The 24099-nt window shown below is 44.5% G+C and overlaps 1 long non-coding RNA gene and 1 pseudogene across 1 annotated transcript; one reads left to right on the top strand and one right to left on the bottom strand.

The window, feature by feature from the left end:
- Window positions 1-1621: 1621 nt before the first annotated feature.
- Window positions 1622-24099, top strand: part of LOC124013864 — a 38828-nt pseudogene continuing 16350 nt past the window's right edge.
- LOC124014268 lies at window positions 10684-14289 on the bottom strand. The gene is made up of 3 exons (XR_006834989.1): window positions 13937-14289; window positions 12784-12906; window positions 10684-10941 (listed from the first exon to the last, which is right to left on the bottom strand). It is a non-coding gene; the product is annotated as an uncharacterized LOC124014268 (long non-coding RNA).

The raw sequence follows: 24099 nt of genomic DNA, 5'->3' as shown, positions 1-24099 counted from the left end.
AGTTTATTTAGTGCTTTATCCGGGTAGCCGGAAAATAGAGCATTGCAGTAGTCTAACCTAGAAGTGACAAAAGCATGGATTAATTTTTCTGCATCATTTTTGGACAGAAAGTTTCTGATTTTTGCAATGTTACGTAGATGGAAAAAAGCTGTCTTCGAAATGGTCTTGATATGTTCTTCAAAAGAGAGATCAGGGTCCAGAGTAACGCCGAGGTCCTTCACAGTTTTATTTGAGACGACTGTACAACCATTAAGATTAATTGTCAGATTCAACAGAAGATCTCTTTGTTTCTTGGGACCTAGAACAAGCATCTCTGTTTTGTCCGAGTTTAATAGTAGAAAGTTTGCAGCCATCCACTTCCTTATGTCTGAAACACATGCTTCTAGCGAGGGCAATTTTGGGGCTTCACCATGTTTCATTGAAATGTACAGCTGTGTGTCATCCGCATAGCAGTGAAAGTTTACATTATGTTTTCGAATAACATCCCCAAGAGGTAAAATATATAGTGAAAACAATAGTGGTCCTAAAACAGAACCTTGAGGAACACCGAAATGTACAGTTGATACACTTTTCTTCCAAATCGAGAACGAAGAAGTCAGCCAGGAACAAGTTAGTTCAGAAATCTCTGAGGCTTTACACTAGCTAAACTGTATTGGAGCATCATATTTCCCTTTACAATTCAGCAGCTATAGGAAATAGTGCATTGCTCAAGAGACATGACATAGGCTACATTGGGGGCAATTCCATTTTAAGAGCGTGACTCAGATTTCCCCTTTTTAAATGTATTTCAAGCAAAAACCAATGATTGCCAAGTTAACAAACCATTTAACTCTGAACAAGGACTACTTTTAACAATTTAAACCGAACGTGTTTTTACAAAAACACATTTGCTTGAAGAACAGTGCAGATGCAAAGTTTGGTAACAAAATGGGAACAAACACCTCAACCCATCATTCTGTTACCAAACTGCATTTGCAATGTTCTTCAATAAATGTGTTTTTGAACAAATTTGTATGGTTTGCAGTCATTTTTTGGGGGGCATATATTCTAAAGGAACAACTCTGAGTGTCAGCATTACTCTGTTTTCAACATTGGTTTTGTCAAAGAAGGAAATTCAAGACTTGGGTTATTGGGGCCAGACATGCATTGTAGCATGATAAAAATGAAATAAAGATGTCGCCCATTTGTGAAAGGAAAGTGTTAACCATTTGACTTATGATATTTTAGACTTAATTTCTTCATTAATGTGACCTTTGAATGCTACACTTGATTACGTTCTTCTGTAGCGTGAAAGTGAAAGGGAAATGCGCAGTAACCTTTTCATGTTATTTGAGGAAAAGGACACGTCATAGCCGAACCGCGGTGCACTTTTACCCTCTCGGATCGGAGTTCTATTTCTGTGTTGGCGTCATTCTATTTTGTTCCATACCCCTTACTCTAGCCCTTAGCCCTGCCAACATGTAAGACGTAGGAGGTAGGAATGGGGCCTGGCTGGCTGATATAAAAAAGCTTATCTGACACACTACTAACATGTAACCTCCACCACAGGTGAGACCGTGACAGGGACCGAGACTAGCTGTCGAATGTTAGGGACTGAGACCGGGACGTCAAGCACTTTGGCATGGCCCTGAACCCAGCTGTCTGCGGCAGCAGTGCGGGCCTTCTCTCCATCAAGCAGACAGCCATACAGCGGCAGATCAACTCGTTCACCAACCTGGCCCACACGGCATGCTACTATGAGATCCTGTCTGCAGCTGCCCATGTGGGAGTACAAGGAGCAATTCAAACAAGTCCTGGCATGCCACCAGAGCTACATTTTCATCAGAGAAACGGGCTCTGGCAAGACCACACAGGTAAGCAGGGAAAGGGTAGACCCTCTAGTTGGCCCTAGACATGCAGACTAGACATGCAGACTTCCTATCGAGTGGTTATCAAAACTCCCATAAAGCTTGGCGACCCAAATTGCTTCAGAAAGATTTCTGCCAAAAATACTAAGATGTAAGCAATTGTAAGTAATTAGAACTTCATAATGAATCATGCAAAAAAAAGTACAGTTAAGAGGAATATGTTAGTTATTGTAGCTAGAGAAAATAATATATTCTGCATATATTTGGGTCAAAATTTTAATTTACGAAAGTTGCTATTTAAAAGCTGCAATATGTAACTTTTTGGGCGACCTGACCAAATTCACATAGAAATGTGAGTTATAGATCTGTCATTCTCAATGAAAGCAAGTCTTAAGAAGCAGTAGATCACTATTTCTATGCTTCCCGTTAAGTTTTGTTTTTGCATCTTTTACTTTCGGTTTTGTACACCAGCTTCAAACAGCTGAAAATACTATATCTTTGGTTATGGAAAATATATTTCAGTGGTTTACATGGTACAATGATTCTCTACCAGTGGAGGCTGCTGAGGGGAGGATGGTTCATAATAATGGCTAGAACGGCACGAATAGAATGCATCAAATACATGGAAACCATGTATTTGATACCATTCCACTGATTACGCTCCAGCTATTACTATGAGCCCGTAATCCCCAATTAAGGTGCCTGTGTCTCTACACTATAATTGATTGTTTTGTCACATAAACTGAAATTAGGCAAACTATTAGAATTTTAGCAACCAGGAAATGGCGAAACGATTTCTACATAGTGCATCTTTAACAAGCCAGCTGATTAGCTAAAATTAGCCAACAAGCTCAACATTTATCTTGGCATTTGACATTAGTATAAATTTAAATTCGTGTTGTTTAATGTTTTAGGGACTCCTGAGCAAACCAGGCTTGTCATCTTGTGAAACCCAGTGGATGTGAAGAACCTAGCCAGCTAGCTAGCTAAAGCTAGCTACATTTAATGTACAGTTCTGTAATCTTGCCTTGCTATTAATAAAAAAATATTTCAAATTCAATCCCTTGTCATTGATCTTTAGATCTTTAGTTTTTGTATTTGGTGCCTAGAAGGCCAGCATCCCCGAGTCGCCCTCTTCACTGTTGATGTTGAGACTGGTGTTTTGCGGGTACTATTTAATGAAGCTGCCAGTTAAGGTCTTGTGAGGTGTATGTTTCTCAAACTTGACACTCTAATGTACTTGTCCTCTTGCACAGTTGCGCACCGGGGCCTTCCACTCCTCTTTCTATTCTGAGTAGAGACAGTTTGCGCTGTTCTGTGAAGGGAGAAGTACACAGCGTTGTACGAGATCTTCAGTTCCTTGGCAATTTCTCGCATGGAATAGCCTTCATTTTTCAGAACAAGAATAGACTGACGAGTTTCAGAAGAAAGTTCTTTGTTTCTGGCCATTTTGAGCCTGTAATCGAAGACACAAATGCTGATGTCTAAAGAATGCCAGTTTTATTGCTTCTTTAGTCAGGACAACAGTTTTAAGCTGTGCTAACATAATTGCAAAAGGGTTTTCTAATGATCAATTAGTCTTTTAAAATGATAAACTTGGATTAGCTTACACAAAGTGCAATTGGAACACAGTGATGGTTGCTGATAATGGGCCTCTGTACGCCTATGTAGATATTCCATAAAAAATCTGCCATTTCCAGCAACGAGAGTCATTTACAACATTAACAATGTCACTGTATTTCTGATCAATTTGATGTTATTTTAATGGACAAAAAAAAGTGATTTTCTTTCAAAAACAAGGACATTTCTAAGTGACCCCAAACTTTTGAATGGTAGTGTTTATAAGTGTTTGTTTTGGTCTTCGTCCCCATCGTTTTCATGATATACTTTATTTTGGGTGGAGAAATAAAAAACATATTACTGCGCCTGTCTCCTATCATTATACAGTGTGACACTGACAAAGGCCCTTCTCCCCCGATTGCTCAGTTTGGCCGGGTGGCCAGCTCTAGGAAGAGTCTTGGTGGTTCCAAACTTTTTCCATTAGAGAATGATGGAGGCTACTGTGTTCTTCGGGACCTCAATGCTGCAGATATGTTTTGGTACCCTTCCCCAGATCTGTGCCTCGACACAATCCTGTCTCGGAGCTCTACGGACAATTCCTTCAACCTAATGGCTTGGTTTTTGCTCTGACATGCACTGTCAACTGTGGGACCTTTTATATAGACAGGTGTGTGCCTTTCCAAATCGTGTCCACAGCTAAGAAAAGCCAACTGATAACTCAATAATGAGATGCCTGGGTGTCCTCACTCTCCCACTCTTTATTTACTGCAGCCTCATCCTGCCGCTGAAACCCATCTCCTTTCCCCCCCATCTTGATTTGTTGACATGTTAAATGCAGAGTGTGTGTTTTCCCTAACCGTGGCAAAGAGGTTGGTTGCTACTAACGGGAACTCATCCGAGCCCAAGGCTAATCCAGCGGAAGGAACAGTTTCTAACTTTAGGTCTCCTCGTGTTTTGGACAGCAAGTAGGGGGATCCCCACCGGGCGTGCACATCAGTAGAGAGCTGTCAGACTCTGTCTAATACAAGCTATCATCGCAGCATCTCTGGAGCTCGCTGTCTATTTTATAGGAGAAGGGGGGGGGCAATCGGGGATGCTGCCATGGGGTTTACAGACAATAAATGGTAGTTTATTAATGCTTTGCTCTTCAAAGCATTTGTGCTATCAAAACGTCTGTGTTTCTTACTCAAAGCGATCGTCAGTATCATTTTGTAAAGTTCTTTTGAATGGTATTGGTTTGGCTCCTGATTTGTGGAAGGTGGGGAAGGTAAAGAGAGTACAAATGAGGGTGCTTGAATGACCTCTTCCTCTCTCCATTTCCTTTTGTCCCTCTCCCCCCTCCTCAGAAGGTGAAGTTCTTGGGCGGCCCTAAGAAGGCAGTGACCTGTACCCAGCCCATTAGGGAGGAAGCCATGAGCGTGGCCCAGGGGGTGGCAGACGAGATGCACGTCATGCTGGGCAAGGAGGTGGGTCACTCAATTAGATTTAAATATTGCAGCTCGGTCAAGACCTTCCTTAAGTAAGGGCTAGTCTACTGAAGCCAAAAAACTGGGGTTGTTCAGTGGGGGCACATCGTAGCAATAACAATTTTCAACGGAAAACCAAAATGAGCATTCTTATTGGAGAAGTTCAGAAAGCACCTCCCTGTCTTGTCTCTCTGTTAGCCAAAAAGTTACATTCTAAATATCCTTAACAAGATAGACCTGGTTAACATAGCAGGACACAGTATTTCAGTTGTTTGATTAAAATGTCCACTTTAAAAGACCTCTCCACTGTGTTTTCTCCCTCGGTGCACGCACATGACAGACGGTATGTCCCCTTCTGGCGCGCTACGGCGTCATCCTGGACGAGGCCCACGAGAGAACACGGGCCACAGACATCCTCATGAACACGGGCCACAGACATCCTCATGAACACGGGCCACAGACATCCTCATGAACACGGGCCACAGACATCCTCATGAACACGGGCCACAGACACCCTCATGGGCGTCCTCAGAGGTGGGTCCGGCAGAAGTCCGACCTCAAGGTACATGTCAAACCTCCATACCCCCGGGTGCAATGTACCGAACGGTGTGGGTACAAATGTCCTGAATAGAGCAGACCTGATTTCTAATTGTCAGAGGAACATGTCAGTTCTATCTGAACGTTTCGTTAACTTTGTGCCCCACTGAAAGCTATCTGGGCTTTCACGCGCGTGCTTGCTGAATGGAACCCTGGCCTTGCCAACAGTTCCCACTCGCCAGTCTACATTCCACATCATCTCATAGAGTCATACGGTGTTCTTTACTGCTTCTGTCTGTACTGTCTGATCCTACTGGCTTCTCTCCTGCCTTTGCTACATGTTACCATACCAGCGCATCTTTCCTTTGTCCACTCTCCTAGACTCAATTACTACCTTCCACTAGGTACTCCTGCTCTATCCTATACGAGAGTCTGCTTCTCTGCGTGCACATTCCTACTTGCGTGCGTACACACACACTCCCACTCCCCTCTAAAAAAATATTTGGTGGCAGACAGTGTTTGTTTCCCTCCCCATTTTTTCCTCCTCTCATCTTTTCACCTTTTGCTGACAGTCTCTCCACGGGCTGACAGCGGAGTGTCTATTGAGGAAAAGACAAACGGCAGCCATTCAGCTCAGAAATGCACAGCGAGTCCCCTCTGCAGCAGCACCGAGATTGCTCCCCGGGTCAGCCCATTCTGAGGTAATCAGCCAAGGATGGGAGGGGGGTTGGGAGTGGGAGGAGACCAGAGGCATGCAGTTTTTTATAGGCCGAATGTGCCGGACACAATTCTCATAAAGCAGATGGGTAATGACTAGTTGTTGTCAGGAATGGCATCGAAGGTTATACAAGAGACAAGGGACTGTTAAATAAGGTCTAGGTTACTGGCAACCATACTTGTGGCCCGACCCCGCTCACGTCCCCCTGCCCCCCCCCCCCCCCCTCTCAAATTTGAAGTTTAATTTGCCTTGATTAAGAGCAATTATGTCTCGCAGTGCATAAAGCGAAATGGTGGTGAGACGCTGGGCCGAACTATTTGAGCGAAAATGGAAGAGCAGAGAGGCGTGCCGTCTCCCATCAGAATCCTAATGTGCTTCTGATCTAATGGGCCCTGGGGAGAACATGGTGTGCCCAGACTTATTCGGACGTTGAGCGCCATGATCCTCATGTGTCAGGGGTTCTGTCCTCCTGTGATATATCCACCATCTTGGCTCTGTGCCCTGTGTCCAATCTACACCCTCTTTCTGGCTCATGCTGTCTATGATCTGTTCCATGGGTATGACAAAACATGTATTTTTACTGCTCTAATGACGTTGCTAACCAGTTTATAATAGCACTAAGGCCCGAGGAGGTGTGGTATGTGACCAATATACCACGGCTAAGGGCTGTTCTTATGCACAACGCAACGCGGAGTGCCTGGATACAGCCCTTAGCCGTGGTATATTGGCCATATACCACGAAACCCCAAGGTGCCTTATTGCTGTTATAAACTGGTTACCAACATCATTAGAGCAGTAAAAACACATGATATATTTATGATATACCATGGCTGTCAGCCAATCATCATTCAGGGCTCGAACCACCCAGTTTATAATGATTTATTTCATCTGTCACCTGCATTTGCTGTCACTCTGAACAACCCTGTGGTGAGAGTACACCAGACCATACCATTCTCCAACTTCTACATACCTCTTATCTACTTGCACTTCTACCTGCACTATACTAACGTCACTCTCCCATGCCTGTCTGTCAGCTCTTCCCTCCTGCTCTGAGCTTCTGTTTCTGATTGGCCCTTAGGCACCGATCTAAGATTAAGCTAATCCTTACCTGAACCAATAGGAGCGAACTACAATCTAGAACTCAGATCAGTGTTTAGGGGCGACTTTATTTTCTCTTCCCAGTCCACGTCTCACTGTCTTCTCTCTTTGTTCCCTCGTCTCGTCTGGTCAGGTCATCGTCATGAGCGTCACGCTGGACGCCGGCAAGTTCTAGGTGTACCTAGACAGCTGTCTGCTGCTGACCAGTCTGAGAGGGACTACCTGGAGGTAGCCATCAGCACGGTCATCCAGATCTCTTCCTCAACAAACGAGGTAGGCCGATTTGACACTTTTGACAATTAGTTTGTAATTAGCAGGAATCATGATGAAAAGTAAGTGTGTTTCTACTGCTACCTAACGGTGTTCCGTACATATTTTGCATAACTGGAGCATTTAAACGAAACTGCAATGAAAACAAATGGGAATGTAGCGACTGTGTTGGCATCAAAATCCGGGGTGTTAGCAATGTTGACATGGTATAGCTGCACCATCGAGAGCGTCCTGGGGGGGTTGCATCACTGCCTGGTATGGCAACTGCTCAGCCTCCGACCGCAAGGCACTACAGAGGGTAGTGCGTACGGCCCAGTACATCACTGGGGCCAAACTTCCTGCCAACCAGGACCTCTATACCAGGCGGTGTTAGAGGAAGGCCCTAAAAGTTGTCAAAGACTCCAGTCACCCCAGTCAGACTGTTCTCTCTGCTACCGCACGGCAAGCGGTACCGGAGCGCCAAGTCTAGGTCCAAGAGGCTTCTAAACAGTTTCTACCCTCAAGCCATGAAAGTCCTGAGCATCTAATCAAAAGGCTACCCAGACTATTTGCATTGCCCCCCCCCCTCTACGCTGCTGCTACTCCCTGTTTATTATCTATGAATAGTCACTTTAATAACTCTACCTACATGTACATATTACCACAAATACCTCAACACTGGTGGCCACGTACATTGACTCTGTACCGGTACCCCCTGTATATAGCCTCCACATTGACTCTGTACCGGTACCCCCTGTATATAGCCTCCACATTGACTCTGTACCGGTACCCCCTGTATATAGCCTCCACATTGACTCTGTACCGGTACCCCCTGTATATAGCCTCCACATTGACTCTGTACCGGTACCCCCTGTATATAGCCTCCACATTGACTCTGTACCGGTACCCCCTGTATATAGCCTCCACATTGACTCTGTACCGGTACCCCCTGTATATAGCCTCCACATTGACTCTGTACCGGTACCCCCTGTATATAGCCTCCACATTGACTCTGTACCGGTACCCCCTGTATATAGCCTCCACATTGACTCTGTACCGGTACCCCCTGTATATAGCCTCCACATTGACTCTGTACCGGTACCCCCTGTATATAGCCTCCACATTGACTCTGTACCGGTACCCCCTGTATATAGCCTCCACATTGACTCTGTACCGGTACCCCCTGTAAATAGCCCCGCTTTTGTTATTTACTGCTGCTGTTTAATTATTTGTTATTCTCTTATCTATTACTTTTATTAGGCATTTTCTTAAAACTGCATTGTTGGTTAAGGGCTTGTAAGTAAGCATTTCACTGTAAGCATTTAAGTAAGTAAGCATTTCACCTGTTGTATTCGGCGCATGTGACAAATAAAATTTGATTTACTGGACCAATAGTATTCAAGAAAATATGAAAAAACACACCCCTCCGACACTGTACGTTACACCGTGGCGTGTCACGACCTACCATACGGCAAGCATTATGCAACTCATAGTGGCCGTACAGCGTCTTCCCATCAGGGGTAGTGCTTCTCTCGCAGATAAAAAAAAAAACATACTTAACCAAATACACTTGTAAGAAACCTTAATTATTCATGATTTTCATTTAAATGAGCATTAGTATTAATATTATTATGGATAATATTAAACACATTTTTCATGAGTTGGGTGCTAATAGCAATGTGGTCATCAATAACAAACACTGAATCAATCAATAATGAATTGCATAAGACTTTGATGTGCAGAATCCTAAAAAGAAAACCACTGCGCCATCCTCTGATCTGCATTTAAACAAGCAAACCCGTCACCTGCTGACAGAGCTTTTGTTTTGCCGTGCCAACCCGATTCACGAGAGCTCTGTGAATAATACATCGGTGTGTTACAATAACATATGCCAATAGCGTATAGCACACGTAAGAAATGTAGGATATCTATTCAACTTGTTTGCAAAATACATGCTCTAACGCAAACTGAGACGCAACATTCCTGCGTGCCTCTCTTACTGCTCTTTGATTGTGCCCAGGTGAAGAAAATGAACAGGACTCCCTAAAAGACAACCAAACTGCAATAGTTAGGAACTATGTGGAATGTTTTTGGACCATTTGGTTTCCCTGTAAACAAGTGCTGACAGGAGGCACGAGCCACCTCCCTCAGGCTCCTCCCTGCATTCACCTCCTCGTTAGCAGCCTGCAGCTGTTCACAGGTGTGGAGGCGCCGTTTCTTGGGCTCTCGTTGGGTCTTTCCCTTCCCAGACATTTTCCTGTCATAATTCAATTATTATATTACATTTTTTTTAAAGTATGTAACATTTTAAGATAGTTCCCAGGAAATGCACTCACCAATGTGGATATGATTTCTGTGTAATTCAACATGACACTATTGTATATTTCATGGAAAGAGCAGGTGTTCATGTACACACACTGTATATGATGGAGTGAGAGGACAAGAGGTGAGATGTTGTTACAACTGTTAGATTTTTTTTTTATATTAACATTGTTGCTTTATATAGTAATGTTAAGTATTCATCTTGTGCTGTTGGAAGTTATAATATTAACCCTAATCAATCTCATGCTTTGTTCATTAACATTGTCCTTCATCTCTCACTTTGAACAGAATCACATCCTTCGACTCTGAAAAGAAAGTTCCCTACTTTGTGGAACTCATATATTGAACAATATTTATTTATTAAGACATTATCAATGGTGAGTGGAAAGTGAATTACTTGCGAGTTAACCAATAGTTCATTTTTCGCATCGTCACTGCGAGTCATCATGACTCTCAAAAGCCGTGACAGCTGTAGTTAACTTTAGCACCTTCCTAACTCCCATATTCATATTTGACACCCACCTTCAAATAGGTATGTAATGAGACATAATATAAACTCTTTATAGTGTTTTATTGACATTTTAGAGGTGATAAAAGCTGTTTCCCCACACGACATATCTGCCCCTTTCACTATTGCTCAGTAGCCTTCGCTTGTGCTTTACAATGGTATTAATATTACAGTTGACCTGGAAGTATTACATTTTTTTGGTGCTAAAATTAGGTCAAGTGTACGGAACGCTGATATACGGAATACCATTGGGTAGCAGTACTATACAAATGCACATAAACGTGTAGGGCTAATGACGTACACACATAGACACAGTCTCTCTCACACACACACACACACACACACTCACCCATCTTGTCCCATTGTGTTGTACTCACACATTGTACTCATTGTCACTATTCCAGATTTCCAAAGACACACACACACACACACACACACACACACACACACACACACACACACACACACACACACACACACACACACACACACACACACACACACACACACACACACACACACACACACACAATGCTTAGATTAATAGATATTTCATGCATGTGGGCTTGCGGTTTTGGAACCTACCAGGTTGGAGGGGAAAAAAGACAGTGACCCAGATTCTGCCCTCATGAATCCCTGAAATTAAGTAATTTATTATTTGTTTCGATCCTGCAAATATTGTCCACTGATGTGTAATGGAGGGTGAGGTTCATGCTCAAAATGATTAATTTAACCCATCAGAGTCTAAACCCTGTCTAAGCGAGGGGAGGGGTTCTACTAAGCTATCTGGAATTGTTTTAAGAAAGCTAAATTATCCTTGGTATGATCTATTTGAATCAAAAAATATATAAAATAAATATTGGATAAACTATTTTGGGCCTGCAATTAACCCATACAAACTTATTAAATAACAGATTCACTACATGGAACAGATAGTCCCCAAAATATATCAAAAAACGAAGTTTGTTCTGAAGTGTCCATCCTATATCTGAGAGATAAGAAAGATCAGGATTTTTGTATTATTTTAAAACATGTATTTAACCCCATATTTTTTGGCATTAAACAGTCTCCATATATACTTCCATAAATATTTTTAACTGGTACCGAGAGACCTTCAGACGATTCTTGTGAGACCTGTGAGAGTCCTTGAGCAAAACATCCGACATGTGCAGTACCAGTCAAAAGTTTGGACACACCTACTCATTCAAGGCTTTTCCACATTGTAAAATAATGATGGAGACATCAAAACTATGAAATAACACATAAGGAATCATGTAGTAACAAAAAAAAGTGTTAAACAAATCCAAATATATTTTATATATTTGAGATTCTTCAAAGTAGCCACCATTTGCCTTGATGACAGCTTTGCACACTCTTGGCATTCTCTCAACCAGCTTCATGAGGAAGTCACCTGGAATTCACTTCAATTAACAAGGTGTACCTTGTTAATTGAAAGAATCTCAAATATAAAATCTATTTTGATTTGTTTAACACATGGTTGGTTACTACATGATTCCATGTTATTTCATAGTTTTTATGTCTTCACTATTATTCTACAATGTAGGAAATAGTACAAATAAATGATGAATGAGTAGGTGGTTCCAAACTTTTTACGGGTACTGTACATGTTCATGAGAGTCTCACTTTTGCACAGAGGGGTGTTAGTGTGTAGCCCAAACGGTTTGGACACTACAGACAGAATTTGGCAGATCAACTTTACTTGTGGAGGTCGTAGAGCACAACGGAGAACACCTTCGTGTTCGTCTCATCTTTCCACAAACAATAGTTTGTAGGCCAAACCGTTCAGACACGACAGGTGATAAGACCGGTATTTGGGATGTCTCATGATCTGACAAGCTCCGCTCTAGCTGGCACCTTTCACTGCAGACGCAGAAGTGCGACATCGTCAGATGCAGTGTATTGAGACGTATACAATGCAAAAGATCTCGCTCGCTCTAATCTGAATGATATAGATGGGGATTGTAGTATTATGCTAATTAGAATACGCGGGGGCACGGACATCAACCTTAGGTTAATCACAGCTGGGCGGCACACTTCTGCCTGCCTTCCCCCAGAAACTTCTGTCGGCCTCAGATCATGAGTGGGAGAGGCAGCCGGTCTCCTGACTCAGCACTGCAGCGCCACACTACTATTCTCACCATTCTCTCCCTATATGTAACAGTTTGTGTAGTTTACGGTTGTGCCATGGGAACTATTAACGCAACCCCAGACTGAGTTTAAGACCGAGCATGACTGTTAATGTGCCTGGAGCTTTTCATTTTGAATGTATGGATTTTGGTCCAGATTGTTTTATTTCATAGGGTCATTGCGCTTCTCCCTCGCGTTAGAGCCGAGTCGCCATGTAGCATAGCCATCTTCAAAATCAGATCCGTCAAACACCCACCCAATTAGCCTATTCATTAACGGTGGTCATTCGTCATTCAGCAGCCGGGTGGGACGGCACTACTGCGCACTTACATCTGTTTTCATTCGCTGATGCCCGGCTGGTTCGGGAAGGGATGAGGTCCCAGAGGAGCATTGTATTTGAAGTGGTCTCCTTCCAGTCACTGACGGCCAGGGAACGTTCACCTCTTTTATGTGCTGAGGAGATGAGAAGCTTGTGTTAAACATTGTTTGGAGGTGGACGTCTTTTGATGAGCATGCCCCTCCCTTCTCACCTCCCAGTTCAATAATTCTGAATTTCAAGCTGCCGAGGCAAAACAGTACAGTCAGAGAACACTCCCAGGGCGACTTCATTAACACTCCTAATTGGTTTAAAGAAGTTAATGTGAGGTTGGTCTGGAGGAGATGAGCGTTCAAAGGAGCGTATCTTAACCTCTCTAGTGTCCCCGCAACTTTGAATGTCGACTAATGATCGGGGACGCAGATCTGCTGCGAAGCGCGGCCCATTTTTATATGGCTTTGAGATTAAGCCGTTTTTAATTCATGACAAATGAAAAGCGAAGGGGGTGGGATTATTTCCCTCCCTCCCTCAAGTATTTGGGAGATATTTTCCTGCCACAAACCATTAAAAACAAACAGACACAAACTCCCCATAAAAGAGAGGCAAGGCTTATCACCGCTGCCTCGCCCTGATAAGCCTTACCATTTAAGCTGCCCTTCAGCGGTTCACTTCAAAACGTAAAGATACGCCCAGGCCTCAGCTAATTAAGTGGACCGAGGCGAGTGCCTCATTGCATCTGGTTAGGTGCCTGGCGCCCAACCGCATCACTCCTGGGGTCGCGGGGACCGGCTGGTGGACAGGTTCCCCCCATTGGCCGCCTGCCCCGCTGTGCACGTGCTCCATTTCCCTTCAGACGCAGGCGCACCAGCTCACCTTGGCAACGACGTCCATTTTTCATGACAGCTGCTGTATCCAGAGGGTTGATGGTCTATTAATAACCAGGCTAATTTTATCAATCCATTCATATTTACTATTTTCCACTCTAACTTGTCAACGTGTTGATTATGAGGTACATAGCCATCGGTGGAATGGATTTGACATGTGCACTGAGTGAACACAGCAGGAAAAATATTGGTCTGGGAATACATTACTGTCTGCAAACACACACAGAGGTTGTCATTGTTTTTGTGTTGTATTCAACTAAGGCAAAGCCTTGCCAATTCTTACCCTGAGTAAAGTAAATACCACGTCAAGAGGAAACGCTCCGGGACAAAGGAGGGCAGTCGTTCTGCTGGGGAGCTGTAGGTTGCAGTCGGTGTCACATTGTGCCCTTGACATGACCGTATCAAAAATGGTTCCCTTCATTTCAGAATAGGCCAAGCCAATACCCCTTTCTGTCCCAGCCCCCTTCGCACTCCAATAAGACATGATTTTAAGCTGTAAGTCACGTGTCTGGGTTTTTGCTCCTTCCTTGATTGATTGAATTAAGGTCACTCATTAGTAAAGTGCTCTCCTCTTGGTCTAGGTCTTAAATTGAAAGGAAAAACCAAAAACTCACAGACACTCAGCCCTCCATGGAATGAGTTTGAGTGTACATGTATGTGTCACGTGACACTCCCAGCCAATCTATCGAAGGAGCTGCATTGCTCACTTGGGCCTGAAGGTGGTGCAACAACATAGGCTGTGGCCTTTTACACATTGGCTTAGGCTACTTGTTTAAGTAGGACATAAACATGGACTTAATCAGGCAGCAGTTATCGCTTCAGTACCTTTTCTGGTCTTGTCATAGCTAACATTGTCCAATGTCTGGAGATGGAAAAAAGTCAAGCGTGGTCATTTAGTGTAGAGATTCCAGGAATTCGAAAATATTATCAGGCTAGAATGTAGACTAGTCACTTAGGGGTCCCATGGACATGGTTGATAGCAATGTAATTGTCTTAAATATACATGGGCCGTTTACAGAGTTGATATGTAGCATTTGCAAATGTCACATTATGCTAGTCCGTTATGTTCAGGCTGGCTAGTTCAGTCGGAGACCTAGCCTTGTCTACTGTCATGTTTTCATATTTCCCTGGCTGCTCAGGTCCTCCTCTCCTCTGTCTGTGAGCCCACTGGCTCTATAATGTTCAGCTCCACTAAACTGATCTGCCATGATTTGCCTCTGGTTTATGCATCAGTGCAGCATCCTCATTTCACATTTCTCCTACAATATTGCAGTATGGAATAATGAACTGTGTGTGTGTGTTTTTTCCTGATTGCTGCATTTGACAACGGAGCCATGGGGAGCTCACCCAAGCACGCGGCAGTCCAGGTTTAATTTCCTCAGTCAGATGGAGTGATAGGCAGAACAAATGTACTGTGGCGGGAACCACCATCTCCCTGGCCCTTTCTCCTTTCTACCCCTCCCCTCCTCTACTCTACTCTTCAGACGTTCTTCTCCCCATTCTCTCCTGGTGTTATTCAGACCAAGCCCCAGGTGACTGACTGTGCGCCCAAACGCTGCTGCTCGGCAGCCTTCCATCACCTGCCTGCCCCTTTTGAATGGTTCCGCTTCATCTTTCAGGAAATCCACGACCTGGGACCCGATGTGGGGGACATCAAAATCATCCCGCTGTACTCGACGCTGCAGCCCCAGCATCAGCAGAGGTTCTTTGAGCCGACCCCACCCACACAAGCCCAACGGAGCTATTGGGAGGAAGGTAAATGCCGCCAGTGCTCAAATCACTCCTCAGAAGCACAGAGCATCCCAGCAACTCAATAGCTTCCTTTCAGAGAAGGAGAGAGTGAGATTTAGAAAGCAAGAGGGCTAAAGAAAGCAAGAAATGGAGAGATGCAGAGAGACTTGACAGGGTATGGAGAGGGTTGGGGGTTGGATATGGAGAGGGTTGGGGGATGGGTATGGAGAGGGTTGGGGGGTGGCTATGGAGAGGGGTGGATGGATATGGAGAGGGTTGGGGGTGGGTATGGAGAGGGTTGGGGGTGGATATGGAGAGGGTTGGGGGTGGATATGGAGAGGGTTGGGGGGTGGATATGGAGAGGGTTGGGGGTGGCTATGAGGAGGTGTGGATGGATATGGAGAAGGTTGGGAGGGGTGGATTGATATGGAGAGGTTTGGGAGGGGTGGATGGATATGGAGAGGTTTGGGAGGGGTGGATGGATATGGAGAGGGTTGGGGGTGGATATGGAGTGGATATGGAGAGGGTTGGGGGGTGGATATGGAGAGGTTTGGGAGGGGTGGATGGATATGGAGAGGGTTGGGGGGTTAGAAAAAGTTGTTGTTTTCCCAGCTTTGGTGCAGGACTGACTCACACACCATATGCTGCTTTTGTCAGCATACGATTCCCTGCTCTAAATTATAACTGGTGTGGATACTACTCATGCCCTTCGCGCGTAAGGCACCACTGTCTTTGCACCTCTTCCCCTCTATTGGTTGGCACAGCCTCTCTCGCGCTTAGTCATCTGGTCTTCTCAGTGCCAGGGTAAGGCAGCATGCTCTACCAGAGCAGGGGGGGGAAAAACATTGCTCAGCTACAATAGATGGGTTAGCGGACAACGTCATGAAAACAATGTGCATCCTTTACTTGTTGTTGTGATTCTGGATGGCCAGATAGCTAGCTAGCAATAATGACAAGAAGCTGCCATGTGGGGAATCATAGGTGACTCATTTCAGCTAGTTTTTAAAAATCTTCTTCATACCATGTCTGTTTTGAGATGTTTTGACCGTCACGTCTATGCTAATATGGCAAAAATATCTACCAATTTACAGTTGAAGTCGGAAGTGTACATACACCTTAGCCAAATACATTTAAGCTCGGTTTTTCACAATTCCTGACATTTAATCCTAGTAAAAATTCCCTGTTTAAGGTCAGTTAGGACCACCACTTTATTGTAAGAATGCGAAATGTCAGAATAATAGGAGAGAGAATGATTTATTCCAGCTTTTATTTCTTTCATCACATTCCCAGTGGGTCAGAAGTTTACTTACACTAAATTAGTATTCGGTAGCATTGCCTTTAAATTGTTTAACTTGGGTCAAATGTTTCGGGTAGCCTTCCACAACCTTCCCACAATAAGTTGGGTGAATTTTGGCCCATTCCTCCTGACAAAGCTGGTGTAACGGAGTCAGGTTTGTCCTAACCGACTTGCCAAAACTATAGCTTGTTAACAAGAAATTTGTTTTAATGACTGCAACCTAAGTGTATGTAAACTTCTGACTTCAACTGTATTTGTTTTCAATAAACATTTAGAGACTAAATATAGTTGACATGTCAACAAAATAAGCCAGCGTTTCCCAACTCCGGTCAGCTAGTATCCCCAACAGAACACATTTTTGTTGTAGCCATGGAGAAAAGAAAACATGATTCAACTTGTCAAGGGCCTGATGATTAGTTGAGAAGTAGAATCAGGTGTGCTTATCTGGTGCCACAATAAAAACATTTACTGTTGGGGTTACTTGAGGATCGGCGTTGGGAAACACTGATTTAAGCCAACCTGGTCGGTTCTGCTCCGTAGTTGCACAAGCGTCGGTTTTATTGCTAAACAACCAACCTGTCTATAGAATGTGTGAACATTCCTCTCCTCTTGTTCCCTTGTCCTGAACTGGTCCCACACAGCAATGTACTGTTTCTGTTATTAATGCGGACCACAAACGCGTCCAGCGTTTTGTTTATAGCTCGGCGTTCAAACAGGCACACTATAATCACAGCAGTGGAACCACCTGGATGGCCACGGCGTTGGCAAGGAATCTGACGGAATATCAAAATCCCGTCACACCGCCAGTAAATTTGCAAACATTTGCCTCAACATCTGACAGGGATTTGATGAATGACTCATCGTGTGCTGCCTCTATGGAGCCCAGAAAGATTATTGATGACTTATTTGGAATAATGAAGTCACAGCCCGAGAGTTTTTTTATTTTTATATATATATATATATATTTTTTTTTCTCACAATGTTTAATGCCTAGTCAAGCCAGGCTGCTGCCTCACCCTTCTTTTTACCACTGTGGTTTGATCCACAGCGTTTTGACAGGCCCCTCTTTTCCTGTGGTACGTGACGAGGCGGGTGAACTGCTCACTCCGGCCTCCCTCCCTCCCTCTCTCTCCCAGTCTGGCAGCATTTCATCTCTCTCCTCCAACGCTGTGTGTGGTGTGTGAGTGAGTGTTTAAAGGAGGCTCAACATTCTCAACAGTTTGATTAGCCTAAGCCGGGCCGGGGATCTTTTCCAAAGTTCAAACATGATCCCCATGTTTGCTCTCGCTGTTCAAAGGGATGTTGACATGAAAGAGGGGCATGGGTATCACAGGGAGCTGTTTGGACACCGCCTGGTCCCAGCAGATGTCACCTCCACATCTTGATAGATTGTGACAGGGTGTTTTGCGTGGTTGAGAGGACCGGTAAGCGGCTATAAATTTGCATCCAACAATTCTCTGAAGTCCTAACACTGGACCTCTCCCCAACGTGCTAGCTCTCTCCTATCTGGTGATTGCAGACTGTGTCTGAATGGCATGCTACCTCTCACGTAGCCTGTTTTTCTTGTCCGTCTGCCTGGCCGCAAAGAGAGAAGGGAAAGGGGGATACCTAGTCAGTTGTACAACTGAATGCATTCAACTGAAATGTGTCTTTTGCATTTAACCCAGTTGTCTCAGGAGGTGAGCTTGAGGTGTCGGTGTCTCAACCCTACATTACAAACAGGGAGTTGAGGCTAGAATGACCCTGTTGGTCACAACGATCCTTGAACCCCATATGACTTGCCTTCACTCAATGGCCAGGTTCATGAATACCATCAATTCTGGTCCCTCGCTAAGCTCGATTGGCCAAGGGTCTTGAACATAACAGTGAGCCTCTGATGTGGCCGGGCCCAAATGGTTCGAGGTGCCCTCCATTTCTACCAATCAGAGGAATGCTTTATTTGTCAACAGGCAGCTCCTCCCAGAGGGTTGGCGTGAAATATGGCCCGTGTTAGCCACAGTGCTCACCCCCTGCAGGTTAATAACCCAGAAATAATGTGCAGAGATGATGCTCTAATGATATCTCTGATGAAAAGTCTGGAAAGCTCTATACAGCCGGCAGACAGACAGGAAGGAGCCGGGCCTGCGCTCAGCTGTGTAACGGGTCCCAGCCTCCAGACACATTCTGAATCAATGCAGTCAATGAGAGGCCCTCCTATATGTTTATGACATGTGAGGAGGCAGGCTAGCTACTCTGGCAGCTGCTAGGACATTGGCTGAATCCTGACATACAGGTTATTGCCTGGGAATCGCCAGGGGTTATTGCCTGGTTATCACTGCATTGTCGGAACTAGAAGCACAAGCATTTCGCTACACTCGCATTTAACATCTGCTAACCATGTGTATGTGACAAATACAATTTGATTTGATTTGATTTGATATGTATTGTGATTCTCACGATTCTATATGTAGTACGATTCGATACTGTGATTTTATTGCGATAATGTTCCAAACATATTGATCACCATGTCTGCTGCAGAGAGGCGAGAGAGAATGAGAAAATTTGCTTTGATCAGTCATGGAAATAAATAAAAAAGTGCTGAAAACACGTTGGCTCTGCTATTTAAAAAGATGGAAAACAAGCTATAGGATGACAAATACCTGCATTTTAGCATCGGGTATATCCGACTGGCGCATGCCAACGCTACCTAGCAAAAACAAATGTTTTACTTGGAGTCAAAGTATTGATATAATATTGGGTCCAAAAATAATATTGCCCCCATTACTAAGACTCACCCCATTGAACCTTTCCCAGCTCCCTTTGAACAGGACATGAGCTGCTCCTTGCCAACTGTTCCTCTTGGGGAAAATGTTGGCAGACATTTTCTGAGCGATGGCCCAAGCTGCCTGTATCTGCTAGGCTAGCCGTCTTTGGTCCAGAAACACCTACGGGACACTGAGTGTGGCTGAGCATTCTTAATGTCTTGAACACTTTGCCAAGCAATTGGCTTTGGTCTTCAGCGTTTACATTTGTACATTTGTAATAGGTGATTGACTCTCTTAGTTCAAAGAGATCCACTCAAACATATTATTGGATGACACCTCTAGTGTTCACTCAGATCAAGATGTACATCGCTCCTGAGAGGGAGGTGTAAACAAATCAATTAGGTCCGGGACGTTACCAGTAACGCGATACAAGCTATAGCATACAATATTTTACATACAGTAGGTTTTCAAAGGAACAAAGAGTTTGGTCTGCTTCGTGTTTTCATTTTTGCTATGGAAAAATAAAAATACTGCGATACTGGTGTCGTCCCGGCCCTATAATCAAAGCGACCGTTGGCTTGAGTAGGCTGCCTGTTGACAGGTTTGAAATGGGCCGTCTTTGACTGCTGCCTGGCTCCTCAGCGTGAATACAAAACAGAATGGTTCTACATCTGACGGCAGAATTACACAAGGCCAAGGGCTGAGCAGAAATAAAACTCCCAAGGCATTAATAACTAAAAAACAGTCAGGTATTTTCTGGCTGGAGAGAAATCCACACTTAAAAAGGTAGGATTTTAAAAAGTCTTTTGAGGCTCACAGCTTTAGACAGCCAATAGAAACCGAGCTATGAATCTGTTCTGGACATGTATCGATGGACAACGACTCACAGAGAAGTGTTTTGATCAAGAGTTGTGAATTTTGTGTGTGTGAATTTCTTTTAAAAAAAAATTTTCCCAAGGAAAAATACTATCACTTTTGTTAGAGAAAAGGGATACTCTTTTTTTGTCCTTTGGAGAAGGTTTTTCACGCCTATCCTTCCTTTGCAAGGAAGTGTGTCTGTTCAACGCTTTTACAGATATAATACAAATACCTACCTTCATTTGCATTTTTCCTGTGCTTGCAGCTGTATTGGTCTTGCTTTTCTATAGATGTAAGGGACAGTGACGAGGCAGTTTTATTAACACCCCTTTACATTATGCTGAGACATTGAAGTGGAAGTTCCCACTACAGTAGGATCCAGACTGTCCGACAGTGTCATGGTGCACAACACACTCCGATGCTTTCTGGGGCCAATCAGGCTCCACCGTTACATAACGAGACCCCCCCCCCCCGCGGCGGTCAAGGCTCGCATGAGAGCAGCTGCAGATCTGTCTTCCTCCCTCTCCCCCGTTTGTGTAAACGCTGACAGAGACCCATAGGGTGATATGACTCATTTTATTATTTCGGGTGCTCTGATTCAGCTGTCATTTCTCATAGACAGCCTTGCTACAGGGGATAATTGTAATAGAAAAAGATATGGGACTGGGAGAAGCGCGACTCCACAGCAGCTTCGCGGCTCACGTCGCTCCCACAACCCAAACAGCTTTTAATTTCAGTTTTTTCCCCCTCTCTCATCCCTTATGCAGTATTTGTCTAGGCCCTATTACATTTGAGAATGAATGAATGTTGCAGCCGGCCATGATGCTTTGATCGACCGATGCACCTTTCTGACAGCTGAGGAGTGGCTTTTTTCTTATTCTCAGCTCTGTATTACTATGTGCTGCCTCTGGTGAATCTCTCTTAAAGACATGCTCTGGTACTTTGGCAACTAAGAAAGTCTTTTTTTAAACCTCCCACCTCCCACAATGTGTCAATGCGTAGTTCGTACATGTGTAATCTATGAGCAGAAGTGCCTAAATTAGCCACGAAATCCCTAGTTTGAAAGAGACTGTTTTCTTGAAGCTGTGCGGGCCATTTTCCTGACATTTCCCCCGACGTGGGCCAGCCCCTTAGCAATTAGAGTTCTAGCCAATGAGCTTCAGCCCCTCGCATTTGAGTGACAGCTAGCGAGAGGCCTGCCCAGTGTTATCCAATGAGGTTGCAGGGCAAGAGAGAGAGAGAGAGAGAGACCAAGAGAGAGACAGACCGAGAGAACGTGGTGCACACATCTGCACATTATGTGACGAGGTACAGGGACCACTTTTGGCTTGTGAGTGCTACTTTCATAACTACTGGCAAACCCAGTCGTAATGTTTCCAAAATTATAATCGGAAATGGTGATTCATAGGAAAAGATGCAGGAAACAAGTCTCCTCCTCGTCTTTGAGGCAGTTGAAAACAAACCCTCTGCTCGCATCACCTGCTCTAGTTTAGAGCCTCATTTGTCGTGACTCATTTTTATTGTGACTCAAAACATAATTGCAGCAATCCTCCAAGCTTATTAATTTCAATGCAACTTAACTCCTATTTCGGGGTGGGTTTGGAGCACTCCTCTGTCAGGGATTTTAATTTGGTGGGCGCTCTCGCGCTGACACACGATGCCTGCACCTTGGGGCGCATGAATCACCCGCGTGTTTTGCTTTGTTTGTCGAAGTCGACAGGCACGGTTACTCACAAGCGAGGCAGAATTGAATTTCCTTTCATTTTTTTCACCTAAAACAAATTCCTCCAGTCTTGTCAAACTATCATCACGGAGGATGAACGCACACAGTGATTCTGAAAGGACTGCACTTTAAATGCAGACCACCTGCTGGAAAAGGAACTATTACATAAATGATTTGTTCTAATTTCGAAAACCTGTGGGAAGGGCTTTTTAGAAGAGAGAGGATGACATCTCGTGGAGACGGGTAACATGCTGCGAGTCGACAGCGGCACCCCCTCAAAAACGGGCAGCGCTAATGCATGCGGAAGGGACACTCCGCGGCGAGGCAGCCTGCCACAGTTTGCAGACGCCTCATTCGACTTGATTGCAGCAACTGTTACGGTACTCTCCTGTTGGATCTATTAAACAGTGAGCCCGCGATAGACCACAGCTGTATCTGCAGGACTTAATTCATTCGGATGTTGCAGCATGCTCGTTACGGAAGTGTAGTGTCTCGTGAGTGTTGAGCAGTGCTTCAAGTCACCTATCCACTAAAGGATGTATCGGGCCACAAATGATCCTTCTTCCTTTTATTAAAAAATGTTTTTGCTCTCTCCATCTTATAAGATACTGTATGAGTGAATAGTGCCATTACATTGCAGGGCCTCAACCCATGTTACACTCTCTCTTCCACAACCCCTCCCCTAACGACTGACTACACCCAGCTGTGCTCATTTCCGCAGGACGTGGTGTCGACAAACATCACAGAGACTTCCCTGACCATCGACGGCGTGGTGTTTGTTATTGATCTCGGATTTGCCCCCCCCCCCCTCTCCATCCACCCTCCCCAGCCTAATCTCCTCCGATCGTCTGTCTTTGTTGCCTGAAAATCCCCAGATAAACAGAGCAGCGCTGCACCTGACAGCGGCAGAGATAGAGAAGCCAGTTATTAATTCCGCTGACATTTCTCCAGCACGGAGCCAAGTCATACATGTGGCTCAATCAGAGTTGATATATGCACCCGGCGGATTGTGTGTGTGTGTGTGTGTGTGTGTGTGTGTGTGTGTGTGTGTGTGTGTGTGTGTGTGTGTGCGCACGTGTTTGTGCGTGTGTGATTTGGGAATGTGTGTTCGTGTGTGAAACTCAAATCCCCCTGTATCCTGCACACAAAAGCTGGTCTATTTTTCCACCTCGTAACCTTGATGCTCCCTATGCCGCATCCCGTTTCTAGATGTTAGTGTACCTGTGTTTTGGGTTGCAAAAAGATTCCCTGGTTTCCCCCAAAATCCCTGTTGGAGAATTCCTCGAATCAGGAGGGAATAAGCAGAAAATCTGGAATTATCCAACCAGGATTTCTGTTAAACCAGGGAACTTTTAAAAAGTTCCCAGATTTCTGCTACCCTCCCTACCTGTGTTTGTTTATGAAAGAGTGATTTGAATTCAGTCTATGCCGCACCTGTCTGCCATGCTGTTTCTGCCAGGTGTATAATCCTCATATCGGAGTGGAATCCCTCCTGGTGACAGCCATCAGCAAAGCATCGGCCCAACACAGAGAAGGCCTACAAGACTGAGATGCAGGTTCGTCGTGGCACGAACCTGAATTGATGTCTACAACCGATTGATTCTTCAAAGCGTAGGGCATAGGAATGCTAATATCCGGTGGTTTAGCCATACCTACATCATACATTATTTCCAGAGTTTTAATTTATCGCTGACTCACATCCGTGATTCATATAAGCGTAGTGCACTTGTACCTCTAGGCTATACAGAGAAAAAGCCTATGTACATAGAAATATCTCCATTCCCAGTTATCCAGTATTTCCACCCAGAACTAAAAGTCGCCTTTTTCTTTTTTCAGCCCTTTTCACTCTGAGAACTGGTTTCCCCACCAATCACCCACAGCCTTTTTTAATAACCTGCGCCAGTGACACGGACCCCCCCCCCCCCCCCCTGTGACAAATGAACACGTGAAAGACCCAGTCCTCCACTTTAACAGGGTAATTCTTTCACGTCACACCGACTGGCAGAGGGATTTGAAAACAAGTTAAATAGCCCTTCAAAACAGCCCCAGACTTCCATTTTCTGTTCACTTTGACGTACGAGATAATCGGCACC

Source organism: Oncorhynchus gorbuscha, linkage group LG25, assembly GCF_021184085.1.
Source record: "Oncorhynchus gorbuscha isolate QuinsamMale2020 ecotype Even-year linkage group LG25, OgorEven_v1.0, whole genome shotgun sequence".
In the NCBI taxonomy this organism is placed as follows: domain Eukaryota; kingdom Metazoa; phylum Chordata; class Actinopteri; order Salmoniformes; family Salmonidae; genus Oncorhynchus; species Oncorhynchus gorbuscha.
The sequence above is the reverse complement of the archived record's forward strand: the minus strand, read 5'-3'. Positions and strand labels throughout refer to the sequence as shown.